The sequence below is a fragment of the Parambassis ranga genome, chromosome 22 (assembly GCF_900634625.1).
Source record: "Parambassis ranga chromosome 22, fParRan2.1, whole genome shotgun sequence".
NCBI lineage: Eukaryota > Metazoa > Chordata > Actinopteri > Ambassidae > Parambassis > Parambassis ranga.
Window position 1 is genome coordinate 9,249,058 of NC_041042.1, and position 13,159 is coordinate 9,262,216.

Consider the following 13,159-nt stretch of genomic DNA (forward strand, 5'->3'; position numbering starts at 1 on the left):
TCTCCTCTGTGTCTGGCTTTAGTATGGCTATTGATGTCTTATTTGGTAATACATAATAATGTATATTAGTATAGTATCAGGACAAATTTGACGCAGATATGTTTTTTATAAGCCATAATTATTATTAAATGAAATATGTCTCAACAAAAACGCCACGAGAGACATTTTCCATTTTGTAGTCCCACTATTAAAACTATAGTTTATCAGAAATATTAAAAAAGTATTTATTTATGTATATTCATTTTCAGTGAACATAAAATGAACGTTAGGAGTAAAATAAAATTATATGTTTAAAAAAAATAGTTGTGAGCTCTTCCAGACTGTAACCTGATGCAGGATGGAGAGGTCAGGGAAAATGTGTGCAATACAGCTTGGTCTGGTGACAGCCCCAGTTTACTTTGGTTGAGTAAGAATGAGGATTTCTGTGGTTTTTAACAGCACATTCAGTGTGAATCTATAAAGAAAAAAATACTCCATGGTGATATTTTTAGGCCCCTAAAAAACAGAATGAATTGTTGCATAAGGTAAATGTTCTCTTCTTTTTATACGCAGCTCTCACAAATACATCAGAGCTGTGAACCAATCTGACCCACTGACAGGGTTGAGATTAAGTGTAATCTAGTGAGATTAGTTGATTGTATCTGTTTATTTTGAGCAGGGATAAACTTGATCAACCAAATCAGCTTTAATGTTTTTTAACACCTTCAGTGTTACAGTGTGTCCCTGCTCTAAAGCCACTATAGCCTGTAAAATACGTGACTGGAGGGGGACTTAATGCTTATCAGCAAAATCAATAACAGCCGTTTTTTTTTCTTTTGCAACAAAATTACCCACTGCAGATCATAAATGTCACCATTTAAATTAAATGGGCAGAAGATGGATGTAACTACTGGCACTGGAAATCATCATGACTAGCTGTTGTTTAATTGATTTCCATGTGAATGGTGGGTGTGTGTCCTGGCAGATAGTTAACAATGAAAACTTTAAAATATTAACAGAGCATGTCTTTTGAGCTTAGAAACATCGATATTGTTTGGATCTAAATTTTTTGTCCAAAAAAATGTGTTTTATTTCCTGCCGTTTTTCATTACAAGCAGTTTGATATTAAATGTTTGACAGTGTTCAGTAAAAGCTGAACATCTTTTGATATGCTGTGGATACACATTCATTTCTAAAAAGTCATTCCTTCAGTGAGCCTGCACTGCACTGGTTCTGCAGACAGGGTCTACCTACCTAAAGCTCTGAGGTGTTTTATTGGCACATTTTAGGATCCATAATGGTATTTTGGCTGTCCTGAGCTCTGCTTTGCAGCCCCTGATTTTTTCCCTTTTTGCAGCAAAAATCCCCAAGTGACTCAGGATATCCAAACATTAAGATGGCCTTTGAGTACACATGCTCCCTGACTGGAGTCGTTCATGTTTTCCCGGATACCACTTGGGGTTCGGAAAACACTCCTTCATGGTGGTGGGGTTACTTCCTGCGGGACCTATGGTCATCAATCAGGGCAGCAAGTGATACCCCCCACTGCGTCTTCTGCAGACCCTCTGGGTTGGAAGAGCAGCAGGTGGGCTATAGTTTCAGATGTTGTGTGCTATTAGCAGAGGGCACACAAACATAATATTTTTTAAAAAAACATGCAACATCACAATACGGCAGTGAGGACTGAACTGTACTCACTGTATTTTCTTCTTCATCACTTGAATATAAGAGTTGCTGGTTTGCCAAAATTTGCAATTATTCTCATGCAAAATATTGATGTGTCTCTGCTTCTTGTTCTCTCCTCGTCCATTAAGCATACAGTGCATGTTTAAAGAAAAAAAAGGACACTGTTTCCTCTGTACCCTTAAACACAAAAGTGTGCAGATGCCCAGCTTCAAATATTACAGTGCTCTGATCTTCAATGGTCTTAAGAGTGTTACCCCTGAAACTTAAACTTGAAAGGAATCTTGAATTCCCCAAGCTTAAACAGATACTTGGAGAGATGGATTGAGACTCGGTCTCCTTGATCCTAATGGATATGATATTAAGCACTATTAATAATCCAAGCAGCAATGAAACAGTGACAGAGGTTTCCCTAAAAAGCAAGAACAGGCGCTCCTGTCTTTAACTGTTCCACTTCATCAGTGTCTGCCATGTGTACAGGAGGGATTGACTGTTCTTTAGAGACCAAAGTTCAGTTTATGTATTTGACACTTTACCAGGTATGATTTAAGACTTTTTACATTATGTCTTTTGTTTTGCATGAAGAGGGGAAACTACCCCAGGCTGGCCAGGAGTCAGTTCAGTCACTCACTACTCGTCTTTTGCATGTCAACAAGAGAGCATCTCAGGACAGGCTACAAGGCAGGCCAGACAGGTCTTGGAGGAAAAAAAACTACAGAAAGGTACATGTGAAACCTTTTAAAAAAAGAGAGTGGCAAGTTGGCAAAGTGTCAAACTGAGAAGTGAAGGCCAGTGTCAGCACTTCTACTCATGTCTGAAATTTCAAATGAATTGACTCTCCATGGAAACCTGGTGCACGCAAACACATACAATGCAGGAACATGTGCACCCAAATGGCCTCTGACAAGCAGGATATCAGTTTTTGTCAAGCATGCAAGAAACAAAGTCATAAATTACAAGTGGTGATAGCTGCCAAGCTAATGTGAACATTGTTTGACAGAATTGGATTCATTCAGACATTTAGAAGAGCAAAAGAAGAAAAAAAAAGGCAAATAAGCCGAGGCTTACAGCATTTATGTTGACGTGCAGGGTTAGATCATGAATATTAATAGATTAATGTGTGCATTTTCTTTTTAGTTTTTTGCCACCCAAAACTAAAAGACCAAGCAGAGGGTCTGTAGCGATGTCATACTTGTAATTCAATCACCACAGACTTTTTTTTTTTCCGCTGACTGTCCACAGGATTTCCAAGCAGGCAGTGTTACAGCTCTGTAGTCTAGAGGATGATAAATGTCTCCCTCCCATGTTCTTACTTGCTCTGCCAGCTCACCACATCAACCAGATGCTCTAAAAGCAAAAGGGACAGAGACATGATGATGACATTTGGCTTTCTAAATGAAAACGTATCATTTCACATTTGCTCTCTGTGGAGAATCCGCCGCTGTTTTTTTGGTCCTCTGAGCATACAGCAATAAAAGAGAATAACCACAAGATCACATCGAATTGCAGAGCCCAGCTTGTATCATTATGCACAGATGACTAAAAGAGCATAAAATTATGTTTGCAAACACAATTAAAATACATTCTTTAGAAACATGAAAGCAGAAATATTTTTGTAAAAGTAGAAGAATGCTTGTAATTGGTTGTAATTTGTGTGTATTGACAGTAATTGGTATGAAAATATCAGCATACAGAGGAGTATGCATTCCTACTGGAGATTCAAAACACAGGCCATTTTGAACATTTGTCAGCAGTTGTGTAAGTCTATTTTAGTGAAGATCTGGGCTAAGAGACAGACAGACAGACAGACAGACAGAGTGAGTCCTCAGAGCAGGAGAATCCTCTCTAATTTGTGGAGACTATAGAATTAATGTTCTGCCTGACTGCCCATCTGTGACTTATTTTAAGTGTGCTGAAACATATACCGTGCTAAACGTTGCCACACACACACACACATGCCAAATGCTCCCAGCAAAAATAAGCTACAGTAGTTAATTTTTTTGGCTCAAATTGTTATTAGGTGATAATAATAAGACAATGACGTTTCTCCCTGAAAATGCGAGTGGTAAACCACAGTGCTGTCTGTGGATCGTAGGAGGAAAATCCTCCCTGAGAATCTGCTGGATGCTTCAAAAGGAGTGAATGGATATTTTTGTTTTTAGAGGAAAGAACACCGACTGACTGGATGGTGTAGATGATTCAAAGTCCTGATAGAAAGCAGTTATGGCACATTTGTGCAAATACATATTTTCATAACAATGACTAATTCAAGAGTCTCTTAGTTTATAGTGACACCCAGTGTCTTAAAACAGCTAGGATATGTAGCTTTAAAAAACATTAGGGTAAAACTGAATTTACTGGGGACTATTTTCAGCTGTGGATGAATACACACATTGTGCCTTACAGTAAGTATTTGTGCGGTAGTGTGTGTGTGTGGAAACAAACTGAGCTATACTGGTGCACTGAAAAAACAGCTGTGGAGACATTTTCTAGAGATGCCTTAAAAATAAAGGATTCAACCTCTCAGAGTATCAGGCCAGCTGTAGAGAAAAAGTATGCAAATTTTAGCATTCAGAGATTCCCCTTTCATATTTTCAGCTGACTGTCAATGACTAAACATACAGAAGTTCCTAAATTGATACTGGCATACAATAATGTGGCATCTGTTCACATCCCATTTAATAGTTACAGTTCTGGTTAAAGTTCACTTCATCACAATAGAAGTCACAAGGTCAAATTCCACATTTATGTTGAAATGTAGAAACTTGTGTAAACTGAATATGAACATGTAGCTACATCAGATAAATAGATTTCCTTTAGTTAAAGCCAGCAGGAAAAGCAAGTAACGCTGTGAACAGAAGCTCTGTTGGATGAGGTGGGAAATGTTTTCTAGAAACTCAAGCAAGTCCAGTTGTCTTTGTTTTAACACTTGGATGGCATCTCACCATGGCATCTGTTTTTGGCACTAAGTTTGTTCAATGACATTTTTTTCAAAAATAAAATGTATTTATAATCGAGGGTTAAATTTAAAAGGTTTAGTAAGTAAGTAATTGTGCAGCTTTTCTATTTTTCCTCTAAAGTTCTTGTGGTTGCATTAATGATTATGGGTCTTATCGGTGTGACTGTCGCGCCTTGTTGTGTTCTTGTATATACTGTACGTCTTGCAAAAGAGTCCCGCATGTTCATCACCACAGTATTCAGATGAGATAACAGGAAGTAGAGCACACCGGTCAGTGGGTGCAGGTCTGAAGCATGCAGAACCTGTTGCTCCGTTGAATGTTACATGTGTAAATGAGGACCAGGAACAAACGCTGTCAACATGCAGTGAGTTTAAGAGATAATGCAACAAAAGGTGAAAGCTAAACAACAACGACTATCATTAATCAACCTTCTGACCTTGCCCTGCTGCTGCCACTCCCTAGGCAACGACGGCGCCAGTCATAGCTGCCAACCCCTATCAGCTGTCAGATTTTCAGGAGCACATTGGCAGATAACCAAGACAGGCTCATGTCTAAAACAACACAAATTTACACTGACCTATTGACTTTAGCAACATCCGGGATGAAATAAACGTATCCCCAGCTATCCAACCTTTCCAGTATTGACAATATCATCAGCCAGTGTCTCTGTTTGGTGTGTGTGTGCGTGAGGAGGGAGGCCTGGGAGGGCCAGTGTGTCGTGCAGTCAACTGCAGCTCTAAACCAACTCACAATAAGAGAGGAAGAGAGCGAGAGAGAAAGCAAGAGGGCTCTTTGAAGAACACGGAGTGCAGCCAGTTGTGGAGAACCATGCACGTTGCTCTTATTGGTGCTTTTCACTCAGACACGCCTCTCCCATCTCAGCACTCGCACGCAGCATTGACCCAAAGGGTGGCTGTTAATTTGGCATGGCGAAAACATGGGTTTAGACTGAATGAAGGGTCTGATATAGCCACTCCACTGGGAAGAGCTCCACAAACCAGACTAAATGACATCACACCAATGTGAAAATAACCAAAAAGACAACATGACATGGAGTGAATGCAAGAGGAAGAGGAAGCAGAGAATATTTTATGACTGCAGCAGAGCAAGACAGGGTTATGTAGTCAAAGGAGAGGTTTATATTTTAGTTTGTACAGGTTTTTACTAAGAAATCAACATTAAATGCATTACAGAATCAAACACTGAGACAAAAAAGATTTCTTATTATTTTTTAATGAAATACTTAAACTCAACTGAGGACAAGATACAAATCTATGTGGGTGGCTACTGGCAATCCTCTCAGTCATCACTCTCCACTGCAGACTGAGTCAACTAGTCACTCTTCCAAGCCACAATAACAAGGTGGGCCTCTGTAGAAATGCTTAAACTGCATTCAATTGTCTAGCGAGCCCTCCGTCTTTCAGCTCCAATACACGGTCCGTCATGGTGTGAAACCCTAATGAGAAACACAATCATTTTTTTGTTCCCTGGTTGAGGAGTATTTTAGTGGATCAGTAAAGAAAGTGGTATGTTTTGGCAAAGTGTGTAGAAGAGCTTCTTTGTGCTGCAGTTCTGATCTGTATGTTACAGTGTCAACATTTATACCTTGCTTTATAACTTCAACAATTACATGTGATATCACTTTCATAAGTAAAAGTAGTTATATGTGTGTGCATTTTGGCAAAATGGTTCAACATGGAGGTTTTTGTCTTCATGTATATTCTGTAACTTGACAATTTTGTTTCATGTTACATTTTCTTCATGGTAAATGACAGAGAAAAGCCATTAACCCCCTCCACCATACAGAAAGCGTCTCTCTGTGCCTTGCCAGCCGAGACAGACAAAAGGTGTGTGTCAGAGAGGATGATAGAGGAAGTGCTTGTCTGCTCTTCCTGCTCTCAGTGGTGCAAGAATGAAGAGGATGTCTTTGTGCACACCAGGGCTATCCATTACTGAGTTAACAAGTTCTCGGCTACTCTAAAAGTGAAATCCAAGGCTGTCTGTCTATCACATGGAAGAAATAACAAATAAACACACATGTGAATTTGTCGAGGTTTGACTTTGGGACTGATACGTGCCAAAGAATGCTGAGTCTTTGTCCATTAAAAACAGGACTCTGTATGGATATTCCGTTGTGCCCATCTTGGGTCCACCTGCGAATGCAAACACGGAAATTCTTGAAGGAAGACTCACATTTCCCTCAAAGAAAACTTTGTTTCTGCTACAGGGAAAAGCAAGGTGAAGCTTCTCTGTGCTGCTCAGTCACACTCGCTGTGTGGCAGGTGGAACTAGTCAATTTCTAACAACACTAGCATAAAAATCATGCTTATATAATTAAGGTTACATGATTTCACAAATTTCAGTTCCATTTTTACTAAACTGTATAAAGCATCTTACCTTTAATAATTCAAATGTATTATTATGATTATGATTAGGCTTATGATTATGCTTATGGTCGTTATAATAATAATAATAATTATTATTATTATTGAATTACATTCAGCATATAATACATTTAGATTTTCTTAATAATTTTTTGCAAGATAATTTAATCTTAAATGCCACCTTTCATATTGCAAGGATGAGGCTGGTACCAATAGGATTCCAGGATGCTTCTGAGGACAGCCATATGGTTTGTAATTTAATCAATATGAAGATATTTATGCACACATGTTGCCGAGGACACTAAAGGTTTGCATAAATTCTACTAAGCCTCTTTGCATACTGTGCCTGCATGGCTACATTGTCAAGCATTGATTTAAAGTGAAGATTTACCAAACATAACAGCTTAAATGATAAGCAAGTTATCCACATTAGGTCTTCATGGAGTTTTCATTGTATTTTCCTTCAGTATTCATGGATGAAGGTTTTCAGGTCATAAGTTCTCCCTCCTTTCTTGTGTCCTTCTGGCTCAGGCAGCAATTAGCAGACATCTCTGCTTTCATCGCACGCAGCCAACAGATCAGTCAGGAGAATCTAGTTTCTCCTTTTGGTGTTGAAGTGGGGGATAAAGGAAGATTGATTCCTTCAGTCTCATCATTGCAGGTGTTTGCCTTTATGACCAACATCCTCTGCAAGCAGTTTCTTATTACACTCCAGTGAGAAAAGAGGACCTTTAACTCTCCTGCATTCCAACAATGCTCTTGAAGAGTGTATAATTTTAGAGACTAAATTTAGGGGAGGGGGAGGCAAATCAGTTTTTATTCAAAGCAGACTTGACTCAAACGGAGATTCACCACACTGTGGTCAGACTTCAAACCCTCTTATTATTTGCCCTTTTTCATGTTCAGGCTGCTGCAAATCTCCGATCCCTCTGAATGCAGCTGAAAAAAAGAAACAGACTGCTGTTGATTTTATTTCCATCGTTGTGGGAGGTTGTCTCTTTAATAATGTGCATGCTGATGGTGTCTGAACAGCAATCTGTAAGCACAGATCTCATCACAGCATACATTTAGATTATTTGGCATCATCTAGCCAGTAACTTTATCCAGTCTTTGGATGTTTGATCTCTATAAAACTGTTTCTAGTAATTTCACTTGTGAGTGATTGATGCAGGGCGCTCTCAGAAGTGAAGCCTTTAGATCAAACTGAGCAGATAGGTTAGATTTCATCATTAGGGTTAATCCATCAACAATGCCAGAGCACTGAATAAAGGCAGAGTAAATGAGTGTGTTTGCACTGTCTCGGAGTAAATATTAGTTTGTCCAGATAATGCTACAGGCTGCTAAGGGCTTCCACATTGCTTAGGTTACACCAGCCTCTGTTCTTCTCTACCTTCAGAATGGTTTCCCACTCTTTTTTTCTTCTTGAAAGCAAAACACGGGTAGCAGTCTCAAGTGGCTGAAAGTTTTAGTTGATAATCCAGTCTGTCACTCAGACCCACAGTAAGATTAATGGCAGGGGAACTCCTATCTGGCAAACATCCTTCCCAATCAAAACAGATAACTTGGTTTGAGAAATAGGTTGAAAATACAGACCTGAAGTGAAAATTGCTGCTTTATGATGGAGGAGATCATCAGGGGAATTTATGGTTGTTGTTTAAGTATATCAAGAATAGATTTATTTATTTCAAACCAGTATTTAGTGTTAATAATTTAAAGTTCTGTTTTTATAAAATTATAGAAATCTATATTAAACTTCTGGCTATATATTAGAATTTTAAGATATTTGATTCATAAAAGTGTGGATATATTTGTGCAATCTCTTCTAGTAATGTGTCAAGTTAGGAGCTCAGAGGGAAAAGGGAGCCCTCTACTGCTGAGACCTGCCCTCAAATCACTACTGTGAACGGTCTTCTGTTCTGCTGACTGTAGTTCTGAACCAGGAATTGTTTCCTGCCTCATTAAGTCATTAGAGGTGCACATGTTGCTCTAAGAGTGGAGATTTTACACAAAAAAACCCATTATGAATCAAACTCCAAATGTCAAAGTATAAGACATAAAAGTAACAGAAACATAATGTATTCAGACTTTTAGGTTTCTTACTCAAACATGTAATCACTCAACCATGAAAGCAACCAACAAAGATGAGATCCAGCAATACCACACTGACGCTTCAGCCGAACATATCTTAGAGATTTCCAGCTGCAAGATAGGCAGACTACTCAGTATGGAGTAATGGAAAATATAGGGTCTAGATATGACATTCACAGAGATAATAGCAGCTTTACGCTACGCTGAGTCCGAAGGGAACTGAGCATGGATAATTCCAAGCAGTGCTGCCTTGATCTTTTGTTGCATCTGCAAGGTATTTTATGTTTATTTGCTATGGGACACTGGGCAATTTTATATGCTTGTGAGGGCACTTTATGAGTGCAAACTCATTAGTCCCTTTATTTTTTTTTTGTGTAGCAACTAAGGAGCAAAAAGGATACCTTTTGCTCCTTTGACTGTTTGAAGTCCTTTAGAGTGTGAAAGAACACGTAGAGAGATGCTGAGCTGAGCCGATCTTAGATGCTACCCAATGATCTCGCCCTGTTGACTGGCCCTGAAAACCCTGCTCTCACCTCAGACTCACCGATAACCATCTTTAATGAATAGCTGTGTGCTTCAAGGAGTGCTGGCTGATAGAGATCATTTCAGGAATGGTGGGGCTCAGGTCTCAATAACAATCAGGGAATTCCATCTTAACCATTTGGATGTCCTCCATAATGCCACACACTCTGAGATTGCTCTTGCAATGGACCTACACCAAAATAAAACTTGGCACTAGTGAGGCATTCTTGCCCAACTCAACAACTCCAAGTCTGAACACCCCAGACCCCCTCCCAGATCCATGATTTGTCGATGTGAAGGCTGACTCTTTGTCGGTGTGTTCTGATCTCAGGATGAGATACTGCACAGCTAACTGCTTTGTAAAAAGGTGGGATGACAAGGCTGGCAAATGGAGGCACAAGCACAGCTCCCTGTGAGTGCGTCTGAAAGGCCCAAATTGAGTCATTTCCCCCAATCCCCAGGGAGAGTCCTTATCGTCTGCAAGATCCAAAGCAGACTGTGTATAATTTGCAAAATACTATGCTGATACTGCAAATGAGGTTTAATAGCTGTTGAGGCCCAGTTAAGCTTTATAATGTACTGTAGGTTTGTGGGCTTTGATAACTAGTAGCACAGACATTTTCTTGTAGGAAAAAAAAAACACAAGAGAAAAGTCCAGGCATCAGTCAGTGGGTGTCTGCTGTCAGAGACGTTTGTGGGATTACGCACCCTGTCATGTTAAAGCAATTAGACATGAGCAACACAAGTAAACTGCTCCGTCTTCCCTCAGGGCAGATGAGAACTGTAATTATTTGAGGATAACTTTGACAAGCTGTCAACACTAATACTTTGTTTTGTAACACCTGGGGCACAGTTTGTTAATTTTCGACCCAACGTAACCCTGTGAAGGATGTAATAAATTGAGTCTTATTACGGTAATCATGGCTGATGCTGTCAACACAGCAATCAATCTTGCCAGCTAATCTACCTTAAACTCCTCTAATTGTAGGAGGACATATATGATGAAGCAAGTTAAATTAAAAGATTAGATTGCAAATCATTGAAAATGATCTGTTTTTGGAAGTGATGTCTTGAGAATCTTTTATTGAGCCATTTACAGAATGTATATTGGTAGAAGATCCTGTGAAGTTTTAAAAATGAAATCCTAATTTGGATGTGTATTGTATGTTTGTGCCAAGCAGCAACATCTGAGGCGGAAAAATGTTGACAACGCAGTAGTAACAAAAGCAGCAGTTCTTCAAACGGCCCCTCGAGGCTCTAAGGGAGGTAATTATTCCAGCCGGTTTGAATATTATTATAGACAAGATATAACTATGGACAAAGCCTGTGGAGCAAGTGGAGCTGTGGCAGAAGCAGAAAGCTCATCCTGTGAGTGAGTCACTCAGGGTGGTGACACACATAAATATGCAAATTTTGAAGTTCTCATATAATTAAAATGAGTTCTGAGAGGCTGCTGGGTGATCTGGAAAACACCACTGCATAGGCTACAGCCCCAGAGGCTGCCACTTGAGTTTTACCCATAAATACATGATATTTGTCAACCTAGAAGTCCATTTCGTGAGTAAGGAAAGATGCAGTTTGTTGTAAAATGGTACTCAATCAAAAGTGACGTGTGTGATGTCATCATTCACTTCAGTACTCCGTGGTGTCATGGAGGATCCATCCATTTCTACAGATTGTCAGCACCTTTTCTTTTTCTCACATTACGATAGCAATATTAAGTTACTCACAGATCCTTATTAGACTGGCTTATCTGAGTAAAGAGAAGACAAAGCAGGAGATGAGACATTGCTGAGAGAAGAGCTTTAGTAGGTGTGACAGGTGCTGACCTGCCCCACGGGTAAGGACTAGTTTTCTCACTTCAACCTGCAATTAATGAGATTTTGGTGAGCACAGGAGGCTTAAATCAAACATTATAAGTTTGTCCAATGCAGTTTTCTACTGCAACTTCATTAACTGGAAAAAGTCCACAAGTTGTGACACTGTGGTGGAAGATACAATCAACGATAGATTATTCGGTAAGGATGAAACAGCTCAGGCCTCCATGGAACCGGAGATAGACCTGAGCAAACACATTCCCATCCGCTAGTGAAAATGGATATGCTGTTGACCTGTCCAGACACACAAAAGCCATCCCCAGTACTCAGGTGAGGAACCCTCCTCCAGTCTGAAATCTCTTAACCAAATATTGTGAGTGTCCCTCTTTATATCCGAGAGTGTCTCTGTTTACTTCCAGATCCTAGGGATTAGAAGATCAACACTGCACGCAGGTAGAGAGGGCTCCCACTGCTCAGGTAGATGGAGAAAATCCACCTTGTCTGGACTTTACCACTGACTTTTTGATCAAGGCAATAAAAGCATTACCTAATGAGACAGAAGAGAGGCAATAACATGATTTTAGTTGAAACTGAAATTGTATCTGAACTGAGTCAGTCTCCTGAATCCAGTTATAGACTTCATTCCAGTATTATCCATTCAGCAGTAATTGTGAGTTGGATTTAGTTCTGCAGTGACCCAACTGAGCTGGCCTGCTCTCCAGAGCTGCACAGTGAGCCAGATGGGAGCGAAGATCCTCCTCTGTGGCTTCAGCAAAGGAGCAGCAGCCAAAATGAGAATTAGAGTTAGCTTCAACATGTCAGCACGTCTTCATATCATTTCTTTTCCACTGGTTGGGATGGATGTGGCTAAGATGATTGCTGATGATTTTGAAAAATTCCTACACACATCCACAGAAACTTGTTTAACATCATCTCTCATGTGCTCAGCTTGTTTTTTTATGTTTTGTTTCGGTTTTTTTTCCCAACAGCTGGGTTTTCATTCCAGATATTTAAACATTCCTTTCTCAGCTATGTGATATGAAGTGGAAAACCTTGTCACTCACTGGAATTCTTACTACTCCTATCATTTTTTTTTTTATTTCTAATCTCTTCAAGGGCCATCAGCGATTCTGTGATGCAAGTCAAAAAGAAGGCGCTTTGCATATAGAACCCATGCAAGAGCAAACATGCATTTTATCCTTATTACAGTAAGCATCATTCTTTACTCAGTCAATGCAAAACTGACAAAATGTGCTTTCTCCGATCTCAACAAATCTGAATAGGCTGTGCTCTAACTGATTGTGCTGAGATTGTCCTACATGAGGGCACATTGACTGTGTGCAGTGGAGGGATGTATCTCAATCTAGAGAACATCCACATGGGTGGTAAAGGAGTGCGATGGAAATGGTATCCACGTTTTCTTTGCATGCTAAAAGGCGTGCAAACATAAAGTCACAGGTCAATGTAAAGAGCACGCTCAAATGTTCTACTGCACAATTCATCTCGGCCATAACGTATCTACATAAACCTTTAATAAAGCTTGAATACAACATCTAATTTTGAGTTTGTTGTCATTGTTCTTAAACTCTTTCCAGCTGCTGTCAATGCAGCTGTACATTAAAACTGACCTTGACATCTGTCTCTGTAGGAAAGCACAATAGTCTGTCTATTCTTAGCAACTGACCCCTGCTGCCAGGCTGAAGCAGATGGAAAGTTTCTGCTTCTA